This window comes from Vicugna pacos, chromosome 1, assembly GCF_048564905.1.
Source record: "Vicugna pacos chromosome 1, VicPac4, whole genome shotgun sequence".
In the NCBI taxonomy this organism is placed as follows: Eukaryota; Metazoa; Chordata; class Mammalia; order Artiodactyla; family Camelidae; genus Vicugna; species Vicugna pacos.
This window is the reverse complement of record NC_132987.1, coordinates 118426536-118453503: the sequence shown is the minus strand read 5'-3', so window position 1 is coordinate 118453503 and position 26968 is coordinate 118426536. Positions and strand designations below refer to the sequence as shown.

At 44.8% G+C, this 26968-nt stretch overlaps 1 protein-coding gene across 6 annotated transcripts in view; it reads left to right on the top strand.

Moving 5' to 3' along the window:
* Nucleotides 1–26968, top strand: part of ERG (ETS transcription factor ERG) — a 247546-nt gene that overhangs the window by 143713 nt on the left and 76865 nt on the right. The window lies entirely within an intron of this gene.

Sequence of the window (26968 nt, the reverse complement as noted above, 5' to 3'; positions counted from 1 at the left end):
GGGCTTGGAAATGTTGGACTTTCGGATGTTCTTGAGTGATTCCCTGGCATCAGGGGTGCCGGCCAGTCCCAATGGACATGGAGAGATACCCGGGCGAGTGGCGGTTTGTCATGGGACGTGCCAATGTTGGCTTGATTTTTGGAACCTGCATGCGGAGAACGGCGCGTTCTCTGAACTCGAATGGTGGTAATTCGGTTTGTTTGGTTATGTATTTATCTTTAATAAAGTCCTTGCTCCTCTGCACTGTGAGTAAACTTTCTTTCTCGCGATGGCTGGTCTGTGGGAACGGGAGAGCTGTGGCCTGTTGCTTCTCTGCGCTCTGGGGTGTGGGGTCTCATGTGTTGACTTTTTCACTAATGTTTTTGGTTGATAGTGTAGAGAGATGAAGGTGGAGGTGAGTTCACATAGGTGGGAACATAAATGTGGACTGGTTCCTGGACGTGAAGCCAATTTGGTGGTTTGTTCAAGTCAGCAGGGCAGAGTCCATGAAGTGCTGGTCTGTTACAGTGTTTTCAAGGCCACCATGCCTTGGTGATATTTGTAGAAATGAAGATAAAAAATCAGCACCGAAAACAGATACCGCAAGGAGGAAAAAGAAAGCTTTCTGGGTGGGATGTCTTTCTTTTTGCCGCATCTAGGTGAGAAGCCTTTGGTTTTGTTTTCCTCAAGGGTTGTAGTTAATTAGAAGGCTCATGCATCTGGAAGTTTGCCCAGAATTGGGCCAAGACAGTTTCAAAAATCCTCCTTGGTTTGCTTTGAAATGTTTGTAGGAGAGGACTTAATGAATGCCTGTTGTCTAAACTGTGTTTCAGAAGTTCTGTTCAGTTTTTATTTCTCAATGTATGCTTTATTTTTCAAGGTATGTACAGTAATGTGTAAAAAATTCATGTATCAAGGAATCCAGTCTTACAGAGATGTTTCTTTCTTTGGCTTCAAGGATTAAAGTCTGTGGAAAAAAAAACTACAGAGAAAGGAATTTTAAAATCCGGGGTTTGATGTCTTTCACTTTTAGCTACATGAACAGGAATTATTTGATTTTGTAACCCCAAATGCTACCCTTTTAATTCCTATTTTTACCCTTACTTGTGTCCATATTTCATAGCAATTGAATCTAATGTTCTGTATTAAATTTGGAAGAGCTTGAGTACCATGGTGTGTATGTGTGTGCGTGTGTTTCAGAAAAGCCTGTGTATTGAAGGACACTGAAATAACAGACCATCCTTTAGAGTGTGGGGTACACTTTGCAAAACATACACATGTCATACTGTTTAAATTAAAGTATACATTTCTGAAGATATGAGGATGTTTTTGAAGCTTGCCTGTGTGGTGAATTTCAGGGTGGATTTGGGGAAAGTTTACATTTGTCCGGGTCGGACACTCCGTTTGCTTTAACATTTGATTCTGCTGCATTATTGCTATGTTGTATACACCTCAAGTGGACTTTAAAAGTGACTTCAAGTGGACTCTTTTTAATCCCCTGTTAAAATAAAATAGCCCTTCTTTATAGGTAACTTCCTTTAAGACGGGCTCTGCTAGGTTCTCTGGATAAAGTAATGAGATGATTTTACAGACTTGTTTATAGAGTGGAAAAAAGGAGACCCAGTCTGTTGACTACAGTTTTAATTATGTTAGTGCAAAGCTCAAATTAGCATAGGGAAAATTACGGCCGTCCGTTGGAATTAGGAAACTTTCTGTCATACAGGCAATTTCCAGTCTCAAACACACTCTGTTTTTTTCTTTTGTTGTTGTTGTTGTTGTTTCAGTAAATAAATCAGTTAGTTGCTCAAATATCAGCTGCACTGAATTTGTTAAGTTGGGACCCCACATCTGAGTGACTTTTTTTTCCTTGGCATTAATATCTATCAGACCCTATGAAGCACTAGGAAAACCTAAATGTTTTTATCCTGTCTTGGTGATTCTCACCATCATTTTCCCTTGGAATTTTGGAAATGGGAACAAAGTGTTTCCACTGGAAGAAGTAAAGGAATTTTAAGAGCTTATGTGAGTTGCCCCCACTTATCTTTAATTGTCCGTGAATTTTAAGATCAGATGAAGAGTTTTAGCAAAAATGCCTAAGCGTCAAAGGTGATGCTCCCATATGCCAGTCATGGTCAGTTTGGAGCTTCCACCTGCTTCTGGGCCAGCTGACAATCCCGAGGGGTGCCTCACACCCCCTTCCTTTTTCTCTCCACAGAACAGAGCTGCGTTTGCTTACAGACTCGAAGGAGCCAGTGGTTAGACTTGGAAAGTTGAGTTTTTGCTTCAGTTAGGATTTTTAATCCAATCTCCCAAAGATTTCCCTGCTCCTTTTTCCTATGCCTTGGGCTACTTGGGAAGTCTAACGAAGCCTGCGTCCCTTCTCAGAAGAGTGCTTTGACATGCGGGAAAGGCAGTGCAGAGAATGAGGAGGGAAGCTCATTCTGCTGAAATCCAGTTCCATCCCTGGACTCCGTGGGTGGTCCGTGAACCCCAGGTGACATCCTCTGATCCTGGAGCTTAAAGGTCTTTAGTCTTCAGGATGGGATTGTGGGGATTTTCCTTAATCACAGGTCGGGCACTGAAGGACCAGGGGAGAGCAAGTTGCAAACAGCAGCGTGAGTGGCGAGCATCTTAGGATCAGACAGGATACGGGAAGTTACTAACAAGGCTTCTGCGGGAGAACACTATTACTGTTTCAATTAGTTGTTTAAAGAGGTTACTTCCTTTGATGTGACGAGGTTGGAGGGTTTTGATAATCAGTACGATATCACTTATGTGTGGAATCTAAGCTATACAACAAACATGTGAATATAGCAAAAAACAGCAGACTCACCGACACAGAGAACAAACCGGTGGTTACCCGTGGGGACAGGGATGGGGGAGGGGACCCACAGGGTGGGGGAGTAAGAGGACAAACTGTTACATGTAAAATAAGCTGCAAGGACAGTGTACAACACAGGGAGTACAGGCAGCATTTTATAATAACTAGAAAGGGAAGATAACCTTTAAAACCTGTGCATCACTCTATTGTACATATAATAGTGTACAGTAACTACTGTAGGAAAAAAAGAACTAATTAAAAAATATAAGGCTTCTTTTATCTATTTTCTGCCTTGCATGTAGCAGGCGCTCACAGAATATTTGTTATCATGTGTGAAGCCAGCTTATGTAAAAGCTCAGGGTTACATGAAGGGAGTTCATGTCTTCGTAGGATGTTGATGGAGGTGATGGATGGGTTTAATGGCTCTAGACGCGTGAACTGTCCCCAACCCCTCAGCCTAAGTGCAGTTTGAATTGTTTCTTCCCTTGTTACTTGAGGGGACTCTGTGGCAGCGGAAGGCGCAGAATACATGAAATAACTGCTGTCCCACTATGTAAACGTCCTGTTTCCAGAGCAGTCCCTATCTCCTGTCCTGGCTTAAAAGTGGAATTACGGGCCATTATTTTCAAATGACTTAGAACAGTGGGTGGTTCTGGACACAGTCTGTCGTCTTGGGGCTCAGCACGCTCCTCCCCAGCTCTCTGAGCCTGGACGCGCAGACTCAGTGACTGTGGAAAAGGGAATCGGGAAGGATAGAGTTTGTGGATAATTTTTCCCATTAAATATGTTTATGTGGGACTACAGTGCTCTCAGGGCATGTTCTGAAAGTCTGAACCATTTCTTAATTATCTATGTTTTCTTTTTAAAAAATTTTAAAAATTAATTAATTTTTAAATTTTTTAGTAGGGTGGTAATTAGATTTATTTATTTTTAATGGAGGTACTGGGGGTTGAACCCAGGACCTTGTGCATGCTAAGCATGCACTCTGCCACTGAGCTACGCCCACCCCATCTATGTTTTCTTTAAAGTGATTATTTCATTAAAATTGTTTTTTTTTACAAAACAGATTTTTGCTGAAGTGCCCCCCCCCCACATACATACACTTATTAACGTCTCTTGAAAAAGCATCTGTAAAAATAAAATACATTGATGGAACAACTGTTACTGGTGCCTTCAGAAAAAAGAGGACTTCTGTGTTCAGAACTGCAGACTGCAGGTTTCCTCTGTGGGTGTGGGGACCCAGAGCAGAACATCCCGCCTTGGCGTCCCGGTAACTTGGCAAGTGGATGATTGAGGGGCAGACACAGAGAATCACAGCCGGGGAAGCCGTGGGAAAGTCAGAGCTGGAGGCTGCCTCTGGAGCGTATGACCTTCTGAGAAGAGTGTGTGACAGGGACAGTCTCCAGGCCTTTCCAGTGCTGGGGGCACACCTGCTCGGGGAGGATCTTTCCTTTAGGGCGGGGAACACCTCCAACGCAGCAGGGACCCGTGCTCCCCTCTTGTCCTGGCAGAACGGGGGAACAGCTCTTCTCTGCCTGGGGATGCTGTCCGATCGCCCCTGAGGTTTCTTTTCTTATATTCTGTGGCCACAGACATACCTGCATTTGAAGCCTTCCTGGTCCTGTGACCCTGGGCGAGGGCCCTCACCTGTGTGACCCCCGTTTCCTCACCTGTGAGGTGGGAGCACGTGGCAGGTTCAGGGCGGTGGAGCCTCTGGTAGGTGCTCAGTACCTGGTCGAGGCCCTCAGACAATCCAGGTTGATCTCACCTTTCCTAAGAAATCGCATTGTCTTCTGGCCCTGCTTGGAGCTCTGTCTGTCTTCCATTTACCCGGCTTCAGCTGTGAAGTCCAGAGACAATGCGACTCTGTTCTCTTGCTTCTGAAGAGTCAGGGAGAGTAACAGGCCACTTCTGCGTGCAAATATCGCAGCCTCCCAGCCAGGGCAGGGTACACGGGGGCCAGGGGAGGTCAGGGGTGGGGTGGTTGGGGTAGCTCAGAAGGGTCCCTGGATAAGGGTGTAGTGGGACAAGTAATAAACCCGTGGGCAGAAGAGCAACTCGGGGGCCCCTGAAAGGCACAGCTGGTCAGAGGGTTGGTTTCGTCCTGTTTTGAGGGTGGAGGCTGTTGGCTGTGTTACTGACGGAAGGCAGAGGCCTGAAAAGGCATCTTGTTCCTGATTAGGGCCGGAACCCGGCTACTGGTATACCTCCACTGACCTAGCCTCTCCTTCATTTTGAGAAATGCATCTTGTTGTTTTGTACAAATTAGAGTAATAAAACATTCTCACTGTAGAGAAAATGAAAAAAAGAAATCATTACAAAAATCAATAGAAATTGCTCCTAGTCCTAACCAGCTGGAGGAAAGCACCAACATTTGGTGTGTGTCTCCCTACTGTCTGTCTGTCCTCTTGTCTGCCTGACCATCCTGCTTTCTCAGTTAACGTTGTTTTACACACATTTCCCCGTGTCACTAAAATTTTTTGATAAGCAGAATTATATTCCATCTAAAATAAGCATTATGATTTATATAACCAACATCCTGTTGTAGGAAATAATATTGCTTTCAGTTTTTCACTAGTTACATTGCAATGCACTCTATGCAATTTGTTAAAAATGTATTTTATTAGTATTGGAGCTTAGCAAAGGACCAATGGGTATATATATATTTTTAAGTCACTCAAATTTAAATATTTGCTAGTTAAAAAAAGATGGCCAGTTTACTCTCTAGAAAGGTTGTACCAGTTCCCACTTCCAGCCCTTAACCAGTTCCACTGCACTCACAACAACTCTTGAGTATTTAACTCTTTGAATCTTTGCCATTGCAACAGGCAAAAGTGGAATCTCATTTTTATTTGTATTTCCATAATTATACTATTTCATTACTTTTTTTTTTTTTTTTTTGCTGTGAACCTATTTCAGCTAGTGGCCACCGTGACCTCTCGATCTTTTTCTTATTTATACTTTCATTCCCTGTTTGATCACGTTTATTTCCCACATATTTCCTCTATTGGATTTGGCAGAGGCACGCTTTATAAAGGTTAAGATTATTGCTCATTCTGTCCACTCCTGTGATTCGTCCTCTCTCTCGTGAGCACGTTCCCCTAGCTCTGCTCGTGTTTGTGGCCATGACTCTGTCTACTTTTGTAAACCACAAAACTTGCACTGTTGTGATAGTCTGTGCACCTCTTTTGTGTCCCCGACAGAGACTAGCAAAGTGTAGGGATTCAATAAATATTTGTTGAGACAATACATTTTGACTAAAATCCTTTGAAGTTGTAAAGAGAAGGTTCAGGTATCAGTAATATAATCATCATTGCAGATTTTAAGTCCATGTGTTTCTTCAGAGATGGTTCTAGTTACATACAAATCAATTAAATAGAATTAAATTGCTGCTGAAAAGAGCATAGAAAAAACGTCTGTAAAAGGCAGTTGTGTCTTGAGTTCATGATCCAGATGAAGTCATTCTCATAACGACTAGGTCCATTATATGGGGAGGCAGTTAGGTTTATTTATTTACATATTAATTCTGCCATGCTTTATTATGATGAACAAATAGAACTTTCTATCATATGAATTTCTCTTGTTCTGATACCTGTATCTTTCAAAAAGCAAAAATCTTAAATACTTACTTGTTTTTAATGGAGGTACTGGGGATTGAACCCAGAACCTTGTGTGTGCTAAGGAGGCGCTCTACCGCTGAGTGCTACCCTCCCCACTACGGCTCATTCTCTGCCAGGCTCTGTGCTGGGATCTCACAGCATCTCAGGAGATGCTCACCGCAGCCTGAGTCCTGGTGCTTTCTGTCTGGATGAGGAGAGAGGACTACAGAGGCTAGGGAACTTGCTCAAGGCACACAGATGTCTTTGCTTCCCTTCAACTTATCATCATATGATGTCTTTCTTCCCGCTATTTGCCCTTGTTCCAAATATTAAATTATTCTGCAGGGAAAAAAAAGCGATGTATTAAATGATACAGTGATGCCTTAAATAATGAAATTTATTGTAACTGGCTAACTCACATTCTCACTCTTGTGTGAAAAACCCCATTGGCCACAACAATTATTTTCTTGGTGATGAATCTAGATAAAGAACTAGAAAATGCAAGAGCTGAAACTCTAGCACCCAATTCTCTCTGCTTGGTGACAAGAATTCTGTCCATATTTGGCAATAGTCACGGGACAGAGGTTCCAGAGGCCTGAGCGGCTGCTGATTTAAGTTCCCTCACCCCAAGGATCCACTTGCTTGGCCTCATCTCCGAGTTTTCCATGAGGCCTTACAAAGGCTTTCAGCAGGGCTGTTCATGGAATTAAACTCTGGGAAGGACGATAATCCGCTGTTGGGCACAGATAAGTACTGAGACATTTAGAAAAGAAATGCCAAGGCCAAGCACAATTATTTATTTTTAAAACCACATCATAATCCAATCATAACATTCACATGAGGGCTGTTACTTCAAATGGTTTTGTCTGAGACAATGCATGTCAGATTCTGGAGAATAAAATAATGTTTCTAACATATTATGCAGAGGATTCACACTCCTGAATCTAATACGGTGGGTTTTCAATCATTCTACCTTGATGATTTAACATCGCTCTCTCCGTTATAAAATTACAGTACAGCACATCGTCTTTTTCATTTAACAAGTACTGACACAGTCAGCACTGAAAGAGACTCTCCCCTCCCCCTTCCACCTCCCCTCACCAACCCCATCCACATGGCCCCCAACTCCATGAATTCAAATCATCAGCCAATAGCAACTTCACCATCCCATTCTCTTTGGATCCCTTTGGGTCTTACTGAGTTTTATTTTATTTTTTTTAATTCTTATTTTTTAGTGAAGTGTAGTCAACTTACAATGTTAGTTTCAATGTGTACAGCAAAGTGATTCAGTTACACACATACATACATATTTAGAGTTCAGATTCTTTTCCATTAAATGTTATTATAAGAAATTAAACATGTTCACTAATTAAATTAAACATTAACATTAATTAATTAAACATTAGTTCACTGTGCCCTACAGTAGGTGCTTGTTGTTTATTTATTTTATATACAGCAATGTGTCTCTATTAATTCCAACTCCTAATCCCTTCTATTTTTTAAAGTTAACTGTATGCATGTGATGTTCACCTTTGAGGAAGAGGAAGCAGTTGAAACAACCCTTCAGAATTTGTCAACACAATTAGTTTGTGTCTCAATTTGAGGTAGATTTCCCAAGAGGTTGCTCCAAGTCCAAAAAAAAAAAAAGTATGTGGTCTTAAATTGCAAAGTCCCCTCAGGATCTGTGTTGTGTGGAGGTTTTGTTACCTGGTGTTCCAGAGAGCACCAGAAGCACGCAGGTGCACAAAGCACAGCCCACGTTTATCTGATGCCCTGGGAGGGACTAGATACTCTGTTTCTTCTCTGCATCCTTAAAATAACCTCTGTGGGGAAAGGATTGGTCTTATCTTGCTCACAAGGAAAGGGAGGCAGGGAGGCGTAGAGGCGAGGCTGGTGAGGGGAAGTGGTGAGGCTGGACTGAGAGCTGGGGGCTGGGGCTTCAGCATCCATTCAGTGAGGCCTCAGCAGGTGAGAGCACCTGTCCTGGCTTTAGTTCCTTCTTGAGGAAATGGGACCACTCTTCCTGGCTTTCCACCCGGAGGAGTCACTCACCTTGTGATGTCTGGCTATTTCCATTCGTAAAAGGGAGTCACCACGGTTTCTCCTTCTAGGACTGTGATGGGATTAACCGAGTTAGAATTGTATGGAGCACATCCGGGGTCCTTAATACTTGTTAGCTAATGTGATTATACACTTTCCTTCTAGAAATAAAATGAGGAACCCCATAAAAGATACCCCCCTCAATTTCTCCCACAGGTTGTGAATTGATTCTTTTTTTTTTTCAAGCAGCCAGTTTTCCTCTGATTAACATGTTCTTTCTCTTTATTAAGAAATAAAAACTCTTGCCGCAGAGTGAGTTCTCAGTTAGTCACAGGACTTTGCATTGGCGGTGACGGCGCCCAGGGAGGCGTGCTGCTGAGTTGGCCTGCGCTTCTGCACGGCCCGCCCTGGAGAAGACCTCTGGGGTCTCGCTACCCTCTGCTTCTCTCTCTGTTTCTCAGTCTCACACTCCTTCCTGCCCCTTTCTTTCTCTTTGCAAGAGTTAACAACCCAACGGGAGCTTTTAAACACAGCAAGGACAACAGTGAGGGTGAGGAGGACTTCCCGAACATCTTCAATGCTCAGGGGTTCGCCTGGGACCTGCTTCCATTCACCCCACGCTGCCTCTCATAGGTACCCAGTCAGTTCTCTCATCCCAGGACATCTGGGACAGTGCGAGCTTTTCATCTGGAGTAAAGAAATAAAGAGAAGATTGGCAGCAGACTCTGCCTGCTCCAGGTGCCAGTCTCAAAAGCGGAAGCCACACGTCTCCATCTGAGTTCCGTCTTTAATTTCATCTTGTGTGAACTCCTATGCTAGAAGCATGTTACTATCTGCATATAAGATAAGAATATTGCCCCAGGTCAAGGACAAGTGACTTTCCGGATTAACCATTCCATTGATTTAAATTAACTGGGAAGTCTTGTTGACTTGACCTGTTCAGCCAAAGACCGTGACTCCGTTAAGCCTGCGAGAGAGGAGGAGAAATAAGACGGACCCTCCAAGAGCAGCATCCCAGCGAAGAAAACCGTGCTTTGTTCTTGGGCATCCCTGAGAGACAGGCTTCTGTTCTACCCAGAAAACTGTTCCCATTGACTCACTCATTCTTGGAAGCACAGTCATATCGCAGGCAGTTTTGATAAGAAGCTAGTTATGAAATGAGCGCACATACATTTTTTTTAAGCCTTGTTCTTTGGACATGGAAAACATCTTTTTTTAGACCGCATGTTTACTGCTTTGGTAAACAGTAAAATGCTGCTGTAGCAATTACCTTGAGGATAAAGGGTTTGTAGACAGATATTTCCTGCATTCACTTCCTACACAGATAGCCAGCCCGACCAGGGGCGCACCGACGCAGGAAAGGCTCCCAGTGGAAACTTCCTCTGCAAATGCACGGTCTGTTTATTCACTATCTCCCCACCAGAGCAAATGAGCCTATTGCTACAGATTTTCTGGCGGAACTCTCTATCTTGGAGTAGGTGGAAATACGGCATTTCGGTAATGGCTTTAGTCCCTTGTTCTCAGCCTTGGTCTTTCGCTGGTTTGTGGGGAGACGAGTGTAGCTCGATTAGACAACGTCAGTGAGCAAGGCTTGAGCCCTGAGGGCATCTCAGTCTCCTTTGAACCCTGGAGAATGATTCATGAGTGTGCTTTGTCTTTGTTGAAAAATAAGCCTCTTTGAGATCCAATTGGAGGGTTTTTCCCCCCGGTGGTTATTTGGCGTAAAGGTCATTTTAGATTTTGCTTTCTTTGGCCAAGCAGAGATCACCCGATTTGGGTACAGAAATCTCAGTGCACAGATTGTTCTCTGTGCCGATTTTACACCAGTTATTAAATTCCAGTGAAGGCATTGTTTAGGTCCTTTGAACCAAAGCAAATAAAACCGCAACACACAAACACTGAACAATAGGGAATCATCAATTCTCCATCTACAGGATATGTCCTTACCAACTGGCCCCTTTGTAGGGGAAAGAAAATATATCAAGTCAACAAACAATAACACTGAACAATAAACTAAACAAAATAAATAGCACCTGAAAGGCACTCAGCTCCCGCCCTGGCAACGCTCCAAGGAGCGATGTTTACATGCTCTAAGCATGGAAACCGGCGGCTCCACCCAGATCTCCTGCGGGTCCCTGAAGTCATGAGAAGACTGAGCCCCTGTTCACTGCTGGGTCGCTTCGTGCCAGGGGGCCTCCCTGATCAGAAGGCACCTGTGAGCTTTGCGTCACAATGGACGAGAGGATAGACAGTGTCCAACGGCGAGCCTCCCTCCAGAGCGTGTCCCATAGGTACTGCCGGCTGTGGAGCCGGGGAGGCAGGGACGACATCTGACCCTGAGGAGCTGCCAGCTGTGGCTGGGGGTGGCCCTGCCTCAGGAAGGTCCTAGTGCACGAACGCACTCCAGTGGTTCTACTTACACAGTCGCTCAGGGCACGTGCTCTGGTGGACTTGACATGAAATTGCCCCAAGCGGCATTTTTCTTTTCAAGACTCATTGTTTGTGGGCTTTTGCTCATCTGGTGGGAAGACCCTGTCACGTGTCAGGAGCCTCCTGTTTGAATGCAGGTCTTTCTTCCTCCGCACCTGTTCCCCTTCCGCCTTTATGGTGCAGTTTTGTTACCTTTTGGTGAAACTCCATGAAGTATCTCCCTACAAGCTTCCTTCCCGATGCTGCCTCCCGCCACTTCTGCTTTTTTTTTTTTTTGCAAAATGACTTCTCTGATCTCCTGAGCCTGTATGGGTGCTGGTGCCACGGGGATCACAGTGGTGCGGTGCTGGTGCCGGGCTGCAGCGCTGGGAGACTCGCTTCTGGTGCGGGACGGAGCCCTGAGAGCATCCTCTCTGAAAATCACTGCTGCTTGCCCGAGGATAGTGGACGGTTTTTCTTTTCTTTAGCCTGAAGTGAATACAGGTTCAGTATATTCACTGGATAACGTATCGTTTAAACAACAAAACAGTAATAAAACCTTTGCTCTTTTCTCCTGTTTCAGAAACAATTATTGTAGGGGTCTAAAAAATAATTTAGAAAAGGAAGTTAAATTCATTGATACCACCCCATCAAGGGTCTGTTAAGGCTTGATTCTTTTTGGATTCTTTTGTCCTTTTTCCATGTACATAGGCATATTCTTTAAAAAGAATCATAGAATTCAAGACATTAGACTCATTTTAATAGTCCCTTCCACTGCCTTTTTCTCCGGGATAGTGAAGAAAAGCGTGAGGGCTGAGCTTTTATGATCCCCTCTAGAGATGAAGGCCCCACGTCCCTTCCTAAGGACCCAGTGTCTTATTACGAAGCGGGACCAGACGGCCGGGGAGGACCCTTGTGCCAGCGTTTCCTAGCGAGGGCCCTTCACTTTTCTGTGCCCCGGTTTCCTCATCTGGAGACGAGATGTAATAATGATAACAACACCTGCTTCTTGGTGGTGGTGCGGGGATCAGGTAGCTCAGTACGCGTCCTTGCTTGGACAGTGATGTGTTCGCATGTGTGCGCCGGCGTGCGCCCTTTTTGGCTACTCATCCTGGCCTGATTCTTAATTTACTCTCATGTCTTACTTGCTTCTCCTGGAGTGATCAGTTCTTGATTGTGGTCACCTCTATTGTTCATCTTTTAAGAAAATTCTTCTGTTGTATTGAAGTGTCGTCAGTTTACAATGTTAGTTTCAGGTGCACTGCAAAGTGATTCAGTTATACGTACACATACACGCATGTATTTTTTCAGTTTCTTTTCCATTACAGCTCATTACAAGAAGTTGACTGTAGTTCCCTGTGCTGTACATCTGTGCATCTTTTCAATGGATTCCTCAAACACACTTTGGATATATATAGCTTCTTCTGAAGAGATGAAAGTGTTTCCCTGTGTTACTGGTTTCTTTCTCGTGCGTTCCTTTGAGGAGAGGGGAGTAGACACTATGGAGTCTCCACTGCGAGTCCATTTAGGAGTTCACGCAACACGTTAACCAGACTTTGAGCAGCTGAACTCAGCTGCATTTTTATGAGCCCAGAAAACCAATAGTTTTGAGGATCCCAAAAGAAAACCAAGGTGGAGGGAGGGCTGCAAGACGCTCACTGTCTCCTCGCCAGCCTTTTCCCAGGTCTGTGCCAGTGAATGAGTGAATGAATGAGTAAATGAGTGCGTTCCTGCAGTGGGGGGGGGGTCACAGCTGGTCTCTGGAGGGGTCCTCATGTGGAAGGCATCAAGTGTTATTTTGAACCACGTGAATTATCCTATTGCTAGTTAATGTCTATGACTAGGAATCTGTGAAACCCACTGAAGACCAGAAACTCCCAAAACACTGCTTGTTAAAGTTCAGCACTTTATGCTGAAGTCACATGGCTGTCATCATGTGATCGTTTATCTGTGCTGACCACACCTGGTAAGCAGCTGGCCTTTAGTAAACGTCTATTCAATAAATAAATGAATATCTGCCTGGGTGATAAATGCATGAATGCGTGCATTAATTACTGAGGTGGTACCTGATGGCGTCGTCATGGAGAACTATTTCATTTTGTTCAGTGAGTGACTATTGACTTCTTGTATGCAAAGCAGTATGTTTTTTGCCCCCTAGAGGTTAGGAGAGAAGTTGTACATGTTGATCAGAAGACAGAATTCTCCCTATGTCTGGGGATTAACATCTTGGGTGCCCCTGTGTTTCATCTGAAGGCCTTATGTGTCCTAAAGAACCCAGCTGTGCTTGGGAAGCTGGGATGACCATGAGGCTGCCCGGCACCTACTGGGGTTTTTGAACATTTGTGAGCATGTGCCTGAGAAATGCATGTGTCTGTGCTGGGGCCATGAATGGAGATGCTTCCATCTGCAAGGTAAAAGCAGAGACGCAGTTCTCAGCACCTGCATGTCATTCCCTGCCACTTGTCCGGATGAGGCAAAACCAAGCAGCAGTTTCGCTTTGACTGAGTGAGGACACCTACAAGTACTTACCCAAGGTGTGCAGTGGGTCATTAAATGTTCAGCTGTTACAATCCACTATGCAGAAGGTCCTCCTGGGCGCCATGGAGTGAAGGTCGTGTTTAATGGATTACGGGGGGGCACCATTTCTTTCCCCTCTTTGGTTATTGCACTCGCTCCTTAGAAATTTCAGTGAAGCTGTAACGTGATCTCTTCTACATGTCTGCTGATATCCAAGGGACTGGTTCACACTGAGGGTTTCCATGTTTACTGGTGAGCCAGGCAGCTCTTCCAGTGCTGTGATTAGTTTATAAATGACATCTGCAGTGGATATGACGTGGGAGAGCATTTTCAGAAATAGCTAAGTTCCGTATATGTAATTGCAAGGTAATCTGCTTTATGAGAAAGATCGAGCTGAACAACCAGCTTATCTAAGCCAGATCATAAAATCGGGTTCCCTACCGAAATCTTAAGTTTAGTGAATGTATTATTAACTTAATAAGCTTTACTGGTCAAAGTATAAGCCAAGGAACATGTCATCTTAAATAAAACCTACAGAATTTGGTTCTCTTTTGTAAGATTTTTTTTAAATGAAGCACCAACCTAATAATTTTTCAATCTAGTAATTTAAGAGTTTGGCTCACTGTTATTTCTCCAGCACCTAGAGCATAAAGTGTGGCTCACACGTATTTGCTGAATGAGCAGACACAAGAATAAATGACCAAATGTGTCTCAGAGTCTTCCCCCGAGGGAAGCACGTCTTCAGCAGAATATGTGATTAGAAGAGGCCGGACTTGGGTCCTCTCCCAGTAAATGCTGCAATCCAGTTTTTAAGGGGTTGAGGAGGAAGCAATGTTTATCTGGGAGTCAAAAGTTGGAATAAAATTGGTCATTGAGGAGTCCAGTGTTTTTCAACCCAATTATCCTTTTGAAAATTTATTTTTTATTTTTTATTGAAGTTTGCAATGTGTTAATTTCTGGTGTATAGCACAGAGATTCAGATATATGTATATGTGTGTGTATGTGTATATATATACACACCTTTTCATATTCTTTTCATTATAGGCCATTATAAGGTATTGAATATAGCTCCCTGTACTCTACAGTAGGACCTGGTTGTTTATCTGTTTTATGTATAGTAGTTAGTATCTACAAATCTTGAACTCTCAATTTATCTTCCCTCTCTCTTCCCCTCTGGTAACCATAAATTTGTTGTCTATGTCTGTGAGTCTGTCTGTTTTGTAAATAAGTTCATTTGTGTCTTTTTTTTTTAGATTCCACATATAAGTGGTATCATATCATATTTTTCTTTCTCTTTCTGGGCTTACATCACTTAGTATGATAATCTCCAGGTCCATTCATGTTGCTGCAAATGGCATTTTATTCTTTTTTCTGGCTGAGTAGTATTCCATTGTATATGTATACTATAACTTCTTCAGCCCAATTATCCTTTGGATCAGGAAACTTAATTATATTTAGGATAATTAAAAGGCACTCCTAAGAGAACTAGGATTTTGTTGAGGAAAATATACACATGACACAATCATAATTTGACCAATTTCTCCACAAATGTTGCTTGGAAAAACATCCTAAAGAAATTAGGTTTTGATTCCCATTGGCTGTTTTTCTTTTTTTCTCTTTAACTTCTAACATTCTTTTCAAACAAATATTGAGAGATTTAAAGATGTTTGTTGAAATACCTTCCTACCTGATGATGACTTTCATTAGAATCTGAAACAGACATTTTTCCCTCAGTGGTACACGAGACATATTTTCCTAAGCAGAAAAATCAGGGCGTGATTAGACAAAAGTGTTCACGTGAAAAGTTTTACAAAATTAGAGTTACTCTGAAAGATTCAGGCTGTCTGGTTGCTGTAGCCCGGGAGTCAGCTCAAGCTCTTGTGGAAACTGTACCGACTGTAAGGCAAATGGTGGGCTACACAATGCTCTGAAGTGACAAATTTGTTGTTAAAAACAGCACCCGCAGGTAGTGGATTAGTTCCCAGGAGTTGCGGGGCTTTAAACTACAGAGATGTATTCTCTCAGAGTTTAGGAGGCCTGAAGTCCAAAATCCAGGTATCACAGGACTGGTTCTGGAGGCTCTGAGAGAATCCACTCCAGACCCCTCTCCCACCTTCAGGTGGTTGCCTAAATCCTTGCCTCTCTCGGATTGTAGCCACATCACTTCCATCTCTGCATCTGTCTTCACGTCACCTTTTCTCCGAGTCTCTGTCCTTTTTGGTCTCTGATGAGGATGCTCTCAGATTTAGGGTCTGCGCTAACCTAGTACGACCTCATCTCAGTCCTCACCTTAGTTACACCTGCAAAAGCCCCATTTTCGAATCAGGTCCCCTTCCGAGGTTCCAGGTGGGCTTGGGGGCCACCCTTCAGGCAGGAAGGAGACAGAGCAGGTTTCAAGGTGCAGCTTCCCCTCCGCGTGTTGCTTGCCGCTGAGAAGAGCAGGTACGTCTCAGCGGTAAATGCTAACGACTGAAGTGCCAGGGCTGGGCTTCTTACCTTCATGCTTAGGTAGAAGTCACTCACATGTCAATACCATTTTGGAATTCGTCAATACGATTTGTTTCACTGGAAAAAAATACACAGCTTCACACACAGCCTGAATGTCAGCCGTTACATCGTTAAGTGCAGGATGGCGATCCAAACTAAAAATCACTGTAAGGCAAAGTGTTCACTCTGCAACCGTTCAGTTTCACAAGATACTGAGCCTGATGCTGTGGTTTCCCTTATCTCATCATTCTGCGCCGTGCATGTCGAGAACTGCAACAAGGTTAGGGCAGCCCAAGCCGGCTCCTCAGAGTCACGTGGGGACTTAGGCAGCCGGTCACCCGCATCCTGTCTCCTGGCTCTGAGGGGTTGCCTGCAACCCTTGCCTTCCTCAGACTGGAGCTGCAGCACCTGTGTCTCTGCATGTCTCTGCATCACCTTCACATCTGCTGTCTTCACATCACCTTTGTCTCTGAGTCTCTGTCCTTTCTGGTCTCTTAGAAGGATGCTTTCAGATTTAGGGGCTGCGCTAACCTAGTATGATCTCATCTCGTGAGATGAGTCCAGACGGATGGGTGGGTCTAGACTGATGGGTGAGTGTGCCATTTACATCCTATAAAACAGTGATTCACGTGCCCTTTTTCATCACGTCTTCGAGTTGAACCTGCACGCTCCTGAGGCATAAAATGACATCATAAACTGTGTTACCATCTGGCCCAAAGATTCCGTTTTTGTCTTCTGGCTGTACTATCTGCAGAGGTTATAATACATGGAGGATTTGGAACCAGAAACACGAACGGCCCCTAAACATTCTGCTCTTATGTCTTGTGAAAAGGATCTGACCCTAAGTTAAAAAAAAAAAATTGAACTTTGTCTTATCACAGATGATGAAGGCTCTGCAAGATTTTCTTGGGAAAGAAATGCCAATTTGAATTGACCCAGTCAGGGGCTTTGGTCACATTTGTGCATGTCCTTGTCAACTTCAAGTACGCACGATGGTCACTCTGGGATGAAAAGTTGGGCTAGAGCTCATCTCCACCTGGCCTTAGGCTAAGACGCCAAAAGCTCCGAGGGTGACTGGGAGAACCGGACCAGTGGAACCCCTTCCTAGCATCAGCTGGGCGGCAAATGCAGACGTGGTCTGTTCTCCGTGTCGAGGGAGTCAGTCCACGCGTTCTCCTCTCGCAGCTCCCGCTCCCGGGGGTAAGGATGTTCTTACCCACGGATGGCAGGAGAAGGCACGTGTGAAGCAAATAAGTGCGCACCCTGGAAGCAAGACCTCGGGGCGGGGGTAGCTTGTCCTTTTGCAGTAACACCTCCCCATGTGACGTGTGCCCTCTGCTGCGACACTGTCTCGTGCTGTTTCTAGAGGCCAGTCCAGAGACAGCACAGGAGATACACTCCATGGAGACTCAGCCCTGCTGTGGCCCCGCAGACACCCCTCCCTCCCCCCGCCGAGGCCTCGCACATCGTGACTTATCCATGGGAAGACGAGCAGCTAGGTTCAAAGGCGAGATAAGACGTAATGTTAGGGTGGACTGTTTGAGGGCGCTGTCTTTGGTCATCATCAAGTCTAGATTAAAATCTCGGGAGAGTGGATTTGCTTAGAACAAGCTAAATGAATGTTTTCCCTTTTTCCCTTCCTTTTATTCTTTTCTTCTTATTTTTAAAAATCTGAGTTACAGTCACACGAGCAGACAGGTTAGTCATGCAGAATATCTGCCCCTCATAGTACTTTGTATATGCACTTAAATATTTTTCTCGTTGAAATGCTGTACGTGGGGTGTATTTTGCACCCATGTGGGTTTTTTAGCCAGTTCTAAGCTGTCAGGGCTCTTAGCCTTTACCGATTTATTGTCGATATCCTGCAAATATACAACCTAGTGACTCTGTAGACTGATGCTAAAGAAAGCTATTGCCTGAGCGAGACGTCAGATGGCCTCAGAGATTCCTCTTCAGTGTTGTCAAAGTTATTTTCAACCGTAGGTAGCAGATTTCCTAACCACTCGGTATTTTAGGTGCGCCAGCTTGGTTAGCTCAATCGGTTACAGCACATGCTGATAAAGGCAAGATCACAGGTTTTCTCCCCCTGGAAGCTAATAACTTCTCAGAGATTAAAAAAAAAAATCCCTTCTGTGACCACAAGCTGCATCTCTGATGCACATGCCATCGTGGTTGGAAGAGAGGCATTGGGTGCAAGCGAGGGGCCAGCTCCGGGCAGGTGTCCCTCCTGTTGGACAAAAGAAATAGAAGAGGAGTGGGGAGGGTGTAGCTCAGTGGTAGAGTGCGTGCTTGGCATGCACGAGGTCCTGAGTTCCATCCCCAGTACTGCCATTAAAATAAATCAGTAAATAAACTTAATCATCTCTCCCCAAAATAAAACAAAACAAAACAAACATAAAAGGAAAAAAAACACTAAGTTTGCGTTTCTACCAGCAGACATGCGTTTCCACGTGTCCAGCTCCCTTAAAGCTAGTGATTTTATTTAAAAATGCCCCAAGTGATTTTTCATGCTAATAACTTGCTCAAACCGAGGCCCAAGTTACCTGAGTTATCAGCCCAGCCGTGACCCACCTGCCCCCAGGACTTTGTCATCACTGCACATCTGCAGAAAGAGGCCGTTTACGTGGAGTTCAAATCTGGTTGTTTAGTCTACAAGGAGGGGGGAAGGATCCTGTCTCTTTAATGTTTATAACGGTTGGACGGAGCTTGTCGGGTGAAGGTTAATTGCTCTCCAGTTTAAGCAGTTGTGTGCCCAGATGGGTTATCAGGGCTGAACACTCGTTACAAGATTAATCTCATTTCCGACAAGACTTCCCTTTCCTTCAACTGATTTTTGCCCAGCCATTGGAGCTGTCATCGGCCGTTAAAAGAAGGGTGATTACTCTGGGATATTCATGGTGGTATGCAGGGAAACAATGCAGAGCAGTGTCATATCTCAGGGAACATCTTTAGGAGAACACATTTCGGGGGTGTTACGAAGGCCGAGGCTCATAAACAGTGGGGACAATCAGACCCCTTACACCAGCGCTCCCATGAAAAGGCGCAAAGCCAGTGTGCTGCTGCGGGGCAGGACCCCGCTCCTGGGTGCAGAGTGACACCTCGGGCTCTGTTTGCTGCTGAGGATGTAGAAACAACTGGACTGTGACCGGATCTTCATTCTTAAGGCCCCCACCTTAGCTATGAGGAGCTCTCTTTGCTGCCGTCCACCTGGAATTCTGTGACGGGAGACACTCCATTTAATTCCTGTGCACATTTCAGTTTGATTTCTGGGATTTCAGAGATACCATCTTCAAATATTTGCCTAAAAACAGGAGGCAGATTTGTCTTTATTTGATGACAAGTGGCTTCACTACTTCGGTTTATTTTGAGAAAATTTCCCAAGAGCAACGTCATCTCATTCCTTTGGGGTTTGGCTTGTGAGAATCCACTCATCAGTGAGCTGTTGGGCACCCATTGTGGCCATGGGCGCTGGGGGTATGTGAAGGGGGGCGGACAGGCTCACGTGGTGCTCTCAGGCTCATGGGGATGGGGAGGTCTGACAGAGAGCACAGCGCAGCAGTGATGGTACATTGGGAGGTGGGACATGTGGGCATCAAACAGGAGAGAGACGGGCTCTATCTAGACTAGGTGGTTGGGGCAGGCTGTCAGGCGGACCCCCCAAGGAGGTGTGAGTTCCAGGTGTCCTGTGGAAGAGTGTTGTGGGCCGAGCGGAGCAGCAAGAGCAAAGGCCCTGAGGCAGGGACCAGCTTGGGTGTCTGAGGGCAGCCACTGCGCTTATGCAGCTGGAGGGGAGAGAGACTGGGCTGCAGGCGGTGGGCATCATGGCCTCGTGTAAACTCATTTCTCAGAGGAAGCAGTAAGAAGAACATCCTACTGGATGAAGAGGTCCACCTGCGTCACTTGTGGTCAGTTTCCCTCTCTGGTAGATGTGAAAAGACTGGAGTGCCTTGGCATTGGGTACCATTTCCAGAAGCCCAGGGTAGACAGCCTGGAGGAAGTTACATTATGTAGCTTTCCTTTTCTTCTTCTTACATCCCATCTTGGTTACATTGCCCTTTTTCACTGGCTGGGCTGGTTTTCAGTATTCCCCCCTTTTCTTACATTTCCAATGCCTTTGCAGCTTTTTCAGTTCCAGACTATTCCATGCAGCGTGTTCAGTGGTTAAGCACACGCCCTTGGGAGTCAGGCAGCTGGGGGTTAGAATTCTGTTGTTCACTGGCAGTGCGCTCCAGGCAACTTACTTAACTGCTGAGCCTCCGTTTCTACATCTTTAAAATGAGGCGATGGTAGCTCCCACTTTAAAAGATTAACATGCAGTGTAGATGCAGGAACTCACACAGGCACTTGTTACACTGAGAGTCACATTGTGATCACATCATTTAAGTTTTTGTTACAAAGACCCTATATTGTCTATAATGGCTCCCTTATTTAGCACTGCTCATTTCACCACGAAAAGGCGGCATAAATTATCATTAAGTCTAGAGATATTTTTGTTGATTGAAGACTTCTTGTCACAAGATTTTCTCAAGAAAAAAAAAACCAGGTGAGATAATTTTTTCATTTCAGTATATTTTTTTGTTGTTGAGTAATGTAAGTTCTTTAATGTTAACAGTATGTCTTAAATAGTAACACAGTGTAATTTTTTAATTGAAGTACAGTCAGTTACATTGTGTAAGTTTCTGGTGTGCAGCACAATGTCCCAGTCATGCATATACACACATATATTCGTTTTCATTACAAGATGCTGAATACAGTTCCCTGTGCTATACAGAAGAAACCTTTTTTTTTAATCTAAACATCTTGTTTTTTTAATTCTGAAAATAAGGGATATGTAGTGACCACTGTCCACACAGGCAGGAATCTCATGGTTTTCAGTGGTCTTTGAAGAATACGTGCTTTATCTGTCCCACAAACCATCATGTGGCTTAAAGAGATTTTTTTTTTAAATCCACAAGAGACACATGGTTTTCAGGGTGAAAAAGCAGAAGAGAAGACAGGCAGGATGGAGGTTTGAGTCGCTGGTGTTGTGTCTCTTTTGAGCCCATGGTGGCCCTGAGGAGCAGAAGGCGGGGCCCTGGGGACCCATCAGACTCTGATGCTGGAGGTCACCTGAGACCAACAGAAGATGGTAAAGCCAGGGATGCTCGGCCAGCATGCCGACTCTGCCGTCGCTGAACACCTGTGAAGGTTGCACTGAATGGATTCCAGTCTGCGCGGGCTGCCTGATTTCTCGGCTTTCCTACCGAGGAATTCTTCGTTTCCCTGTTCGAGAATTCTTCTAAGGAATACTCAAGCCGTGACTGCCTCGAGGAGGGTGGGGCTGAGAGGACTGACAGGAAATTCTCAGGCATGACCATTTTGGGCAGTGGATTCCAGGACCAACCATGGGTCTTACCTCTTATAGTTACTCCACTGGTGACTCATCCATAGGCGAGAATCGCCCCACCCGGTTTTCTCTGCTGTTAAGGGAAGGAAAAACTCCTTCAGAGATAGATTTACTCATGAGTCAACTTTTGACTCTTTTCCTTTAGCCTCACTCTCACGCCAATCTGAGGGAAAAAAATCGCTTGGTTCATTTTTCCAACTTCTTTCCTTCTTTGATGTTATATACGTGTATATAAAATATTTCTACCTGTTTAGTTCCAAACTCACCCACTTTACATATGTAGAAAGAACATAAATGAACTTTAAAATAATATACGTACCGTATGTACAACTTTATTTCACAAAATAATAGTCTCCCCAAATTCCCAATGCCTTACCCACTTTGAGAATTTTCTGTTCGCCACAAAGTGAAGGCTATTTCCTCCTTGGCATTAGTGTGCTTCATAATTTTTGACTCCCAAGCATGAGTCAGTTTATCAATAGTCAAGATAGGATTAAGTTTGAGCATTACAATTTCACCACTCCCTGGTATCTAAAATAATTGTTTTCTTATTTAAAGTATTCCTCAAAAAAAGAACAGTTTTATGTATGGAATTAAATGTAGGATCACGTTAATATCAAAACATAGGCTCAGTGTCTCAAAGAACAATAAAAAGCTGAACAAAATGAACGAAGGGGGTTACTAAAGCGCTCTCCTGCCTGGACAGGGTGTGAGTGATGTCAAGATGGGGTTGAAGTGATTGGAAATCAAATTTAGGGAATTGCTCGATATGGCTCAGCTCAGTACAGAGTGTATTTATGGAGATTGCACGGCGCCTGTAACTGATGAAATCTGGGTCATAAACTTACATTTCAGAGGCAATTAGCACCTCCTTACGAGCCTGAGCAGCCTGGAGTGCAGGCAAAGGGAGAACATTCATCTTTCTGGAGACCACAGGTTCAGAGTCCCCTGAAATGGCCGCAGGTAAAGCCCTGGGGTCAGGACCTCAGTCCTTCCCTCTCTTGCCCCTGTTTCCAGAGCCTTGGCATGTGGGCCCGCAGGATCTGACCAGCCCATCTTTCTGAAGCACAGACTTGGCCACTCACCTGCAGAACTCTTCCAGCTCCCTAGCGCTGGTAACAGCGCCCTTGCGGCTCAGCGGGGCAGTCGGGTCCATTCGAGTCTCAGCCCAGGGACCCTCTGTGTCCTGCCACCTGCTACCCCGGGGCCACGTTTAGGGGTCTCCAGAGTGGTGGGGAGTTTCGGGCTCTGCTCGTGTGTGCCGGCAAAGCCCTCCCCTCCTCCAGGGCCCGGCCCCAGCGTCGCTTTGCTGTGAGGCAGCTTGCTTTATTCACTCCAGTCCTGCCTACGAACGTGCTTGGAGAAAGAGTCTCGTGACTCTAAGGTGGTTTTAATACCAACATTACAGAAGGAGGGGCGCCCAGAGGTATGAATTCCGGTCCTGGCTGTTCTGCGATGGCCAGGCACTTTCTCATCTTTATTAAAAGGGGTTTAGAGTGGGAGACGGGGGGCACGTTCAGTTTGCTATTCTGCTTTCTTGAAAATGGCACCATGACCTCTGTGTCAGTGGGATCTGTCCAGCCATTTTTATGAGCTGGGGCTACCACTGCCCAAAGTCACCCTGTCAGACCCCTTTGGGGATCTGTCCTGAAGTTTAGCCTCATTTCAGAAAGTACGTCCACTGCTATGGCTTCTGATGCTCATGTGATGTCCTGAGCCTGTGGTCCCTCATTCTGTGTGGAGTGGACAGAGGGGAGTTCATGGCATTGGCCATGATTGTCACATGAGATACCACCACTTCTGGAATAAATGTAATCACCAGGGAAAAAAGGTACAGAGTAGGGGTAACAAAGACCATCTAAAAATGGCACAGAATCCCCAAATATTTCTAGTTTATTAAAAAAAAACTGAGATAAATTTAAATTTACAGAAGAGTTGTAAAGATTGTACAGAGAGTTCTCATATCCCCTTCACCCAGCTTCCCCCGTGTTAGCATCTTCCATAACCCGGGTACAGTGGTCAAACTAGGAAATTAACATCAGTGCGATGGTATTGTCCAGGGGTCGGGAAACTCGGCTCACACGCCAAGTCCAGCCCACTGCCTACTGCTGCAGGAATGTTTTATTGGCATGTGGCCACGCCCATTCACCTCCGTGTTGTCTCTGACCACTTTTGCACTCCAGTGATGGGCATAAGTAGTTTCAGAGTTGAGTGCATGGCCTACAGAGAGAAAAACATTGACTCTCTGGCTCTTGATAGATCAAACATTTGCCACCTCCTCCTTTTAAAGGAACCCCACACTTTATCCATATCCTCCCAGTTCCCCCTGATGTCCTGGTTCCGATCTTGGGGGCTCAGTGCGTTTCCTCGGCAGAATGCCCTAGTCTCCTCCAGTCTGAGACAGCTTTATGCTCTTTCCTTGTCCTTCATGACCTTGACATTTGTGAAAAGTACCGTCCCTCATGTGGGGATTGTCATGCCAAGGCAGAGGTTGGAGATTGTCGGGAGGAAGATACTGCAGAGGTGATGCATCCTTCTCGTCGCCTCAGAGCAGGTGGCTCACGACATCACTGTGTCTTCTCGCTGGTGGTGTTGACCTGGATGGTGCGCTGAAGGTGGTGTTGGCCAGTTTCCTCCACCACAGGTCACTGCTTCCCCCTTTACATGCCTGATTCCTTGGAAGCAAGTTACTAAATGCAGCCCACCCTCAAGGGGAGGAGAATGAAGCTTTATCTCCTGGAGGCGGAGATATCAAAGATTTGGGGGGGCATATGTTAACATAACAACCATTACTAGTAAATCTTTCGAAGGAGATGATTTGAGGGCATTTGAACATCTTATTTCTCTTTAAATGCATCGCCCACTGGTTTGAGCGCCCATCCGCATACCTGGTCCACAGCACTTAGGGCTGTGGGGCTTCGAGGGGGATTTTCTGCTTCCCTTACTCCTCCTATGTTTAGTATTTGGGGCTCTTCTGGGAAGAAGAGTTCTCCCTTTTTCCCCACTTATTCACTTAATTCCGTCACTTATTTACATCAGTATAGTAGGCATTGGATGTTTATCTTATTCTTTGAGTTATAATCTATTTTGTTGCTGGACTTGTTCAGGCTCTGCCGTGGGGAGCCCTCCCCTCCTCCCCCCACTTCTGCCTCTCAGTTGTGAGTGCATTGGTTCCTCTGTCCTTCGACATGTGTCTGCCTCTTTCTTCTTTCTTTTTTGAGCACTTCCCCCATTTCATGTCACAGTACATCTTTATAGACTATTCTATGTTCTGGAAACATGCTACACTTCAAAATCCCACCTAAGAAGGGAGTAAATGGGTGAGGAGGTCCTGGGCAGTCCGGCCCCTCTGTGGCTGCTGCTCGCCTCTGGCCGGGTCTGCAGCCAGGAAGTGCAGGGTCAGCCCGAGGAGCCAAGTTCAAGTGTGGAGGTGGGGCTGCAAAGCTCATTTCCTTTGGTCAGACTCACAGACATGGGAAACAAACTTACGGTTACCATAGGGGAAAGGAGGGGGAGGGATAAATTAGTAGTTTGGGATTAGCAGATACAAACTACTGTATATAAAATAGATAAAGAATAAGGACCTACATTTTAGGTTATTGCAGAATATTGAATATTCTGCAATAATCTAAAATGAAAAAGCATATTAAGAAAAATGTATGACTGAATCACTATGCTGCACACCAGAAACTAACACAACATTGTAAATCAACTATGCTTCATTCAAATTTTTTTAAAAAGCCTAATTTCTTTCAGGCCATATAGGGGCTCTTCAAAATGGAAGCACAGGAGAGAGAAACACAGTGAACACCAAGACATGGCAGAGAAACATGCACAGTCTTGCAGGCCGGAGCTCAAAGCTGGCCCGTGTGCAGTTTTTCCCTCTGCGAAAAAGACAATCGAGCTTAGGAGCTGACTTCTCTCCTCCCCCGGCCACTGTGATTTAGGAATGCCTTTCTCAAAACATTCATCTTTTCCCCTTTCCCTCCTGACCCTTAAAGCTCCATCTCCCACCTCTTAGTATGCCAGCTCTCTGAGGGGCCCCGCCCAGTACGCTTAGCTCAGATGGGTAACAGACAGTGGCACCTCACGTGGGAGCCTCTCCAGACTCATCGCTAATACGGCATGTCTCTGTGGGAGGGTCAGCTACAGATAACAGACTCACAAGCAAACTTTTGGAACACGACCCATGTATTTATCTATAAAGTAGGTATCATAAAACCTCCCCGACGTCTAACATTGGAGTGGTTAAGAGGACCAAATGAGACGATGATCAAAAAGTGTTTACTAAACTGTAAAGTGTTCAGCGTATCACCCAGTGAACGACTGTGCGTAACGGCTAATCTAACATCCATTTCCTAGCGTGCTAGAGCATCACGTGTTACAGCAGCACCTGGAGGTGGCGTGTAACAGTGCATCTTGTCATTTGTGCTGTTGTTCCTCAAATGTTCAGTGTCTGGGATGTTCCAGGAGTTGTCCAGGTTCTGGGGAAGGCAGTCTCTCTTCTCCAGGGTTTTACGTTCTTATGTATCTAGTCTTTCAGATGATGGTCAAGTAAACAAATATACATATATATGAATCATACATGCTGTGCAATCAAAAAAGGCAGGCAAAAGAGAGTGATGGACAGAGGGCTGGTTTTGGAGGGAGAATCAGGGGTGCTCCGCTCCAAGCCTGTTAGGTCTGGGGTGCTTTTTCAACATAGAAAAACCTAGTCGGGTCCCTCTTTTCCACAGTAGGGTCATTGAATTCTAATATTTGCAAGTGAAATCAGAAAAGGGATTGCTTTTCCTCATTGATGGGTAGATGGGGCTTTGAGTGATGTTCACTCATTTAGGCTAATGAATTCTCAGACTTTTATCTTACTGTTCACATTCAGGAGAGAGAGGAATTAAATAAAATTAAGCAATCACTGATGCTAACCTCTTTGTTTTTAACTTACAGAAAGCTAATTATCATTTGGCCATTGAGTAATTTTATTATCTGCTTAGCATGTTTAATTAGGTTTGATACTCATAATGAATGTGAGGCAGATTTGCTTGGAGAAGTAGAGATGGGATAAAGCATAAACGCTTAATGTCGTTGGAAGTATCCAGAAAGAAAGGGACTTTGGTCTGTAACTTTTCTAGCAGTTTGTCATTCTTCGATGAGATCTGTGGGTATCGCCCTTCTCAGCGGGAGGTGCTGTTGGGATTTTGGGTGGGCTGTCTTCCTTGACTGTGTGGAACTAAACCGTATTTTGAAGATGTCCTTGGCTTTGCCCGCTGATTGCCAGATGCTCCCTCCCTGGTCATGAAGACCCAAAGGCCCCACTTTAACCAAACACCCTCCTGCATGGGAGACAAGAGGCACTTGCCTTTAGTTGAGAACCAAGATCTAGTCATTTCTGTAAGAGCTTTCTTTGGTTTCCCTTATTTTAATATTTAAATCAAGTGACAGAACTATTTACCCGCTTTCATCACTGACTTCCATAATTTCATCTTAGTCTTCATACAAATTAATGTATTTTAAAAACCTGTAATGTTTATGTGTCACTCTCTAGCCTCCACTATGGTGAACTGAGCTATAATATATAAGGCAGAATATATAAGCTGATTGTAAACTTACAATATATAAGCTGAATCTGTGTATGTGGTGTGAACTGCCTGGCCTGTAGAGAAGCCAGCGGCATTTCGGCAGGCTGGCCAGCTGCATCACTTTGACCCTTCCCTAGGTCATGGTCCAGTCTTA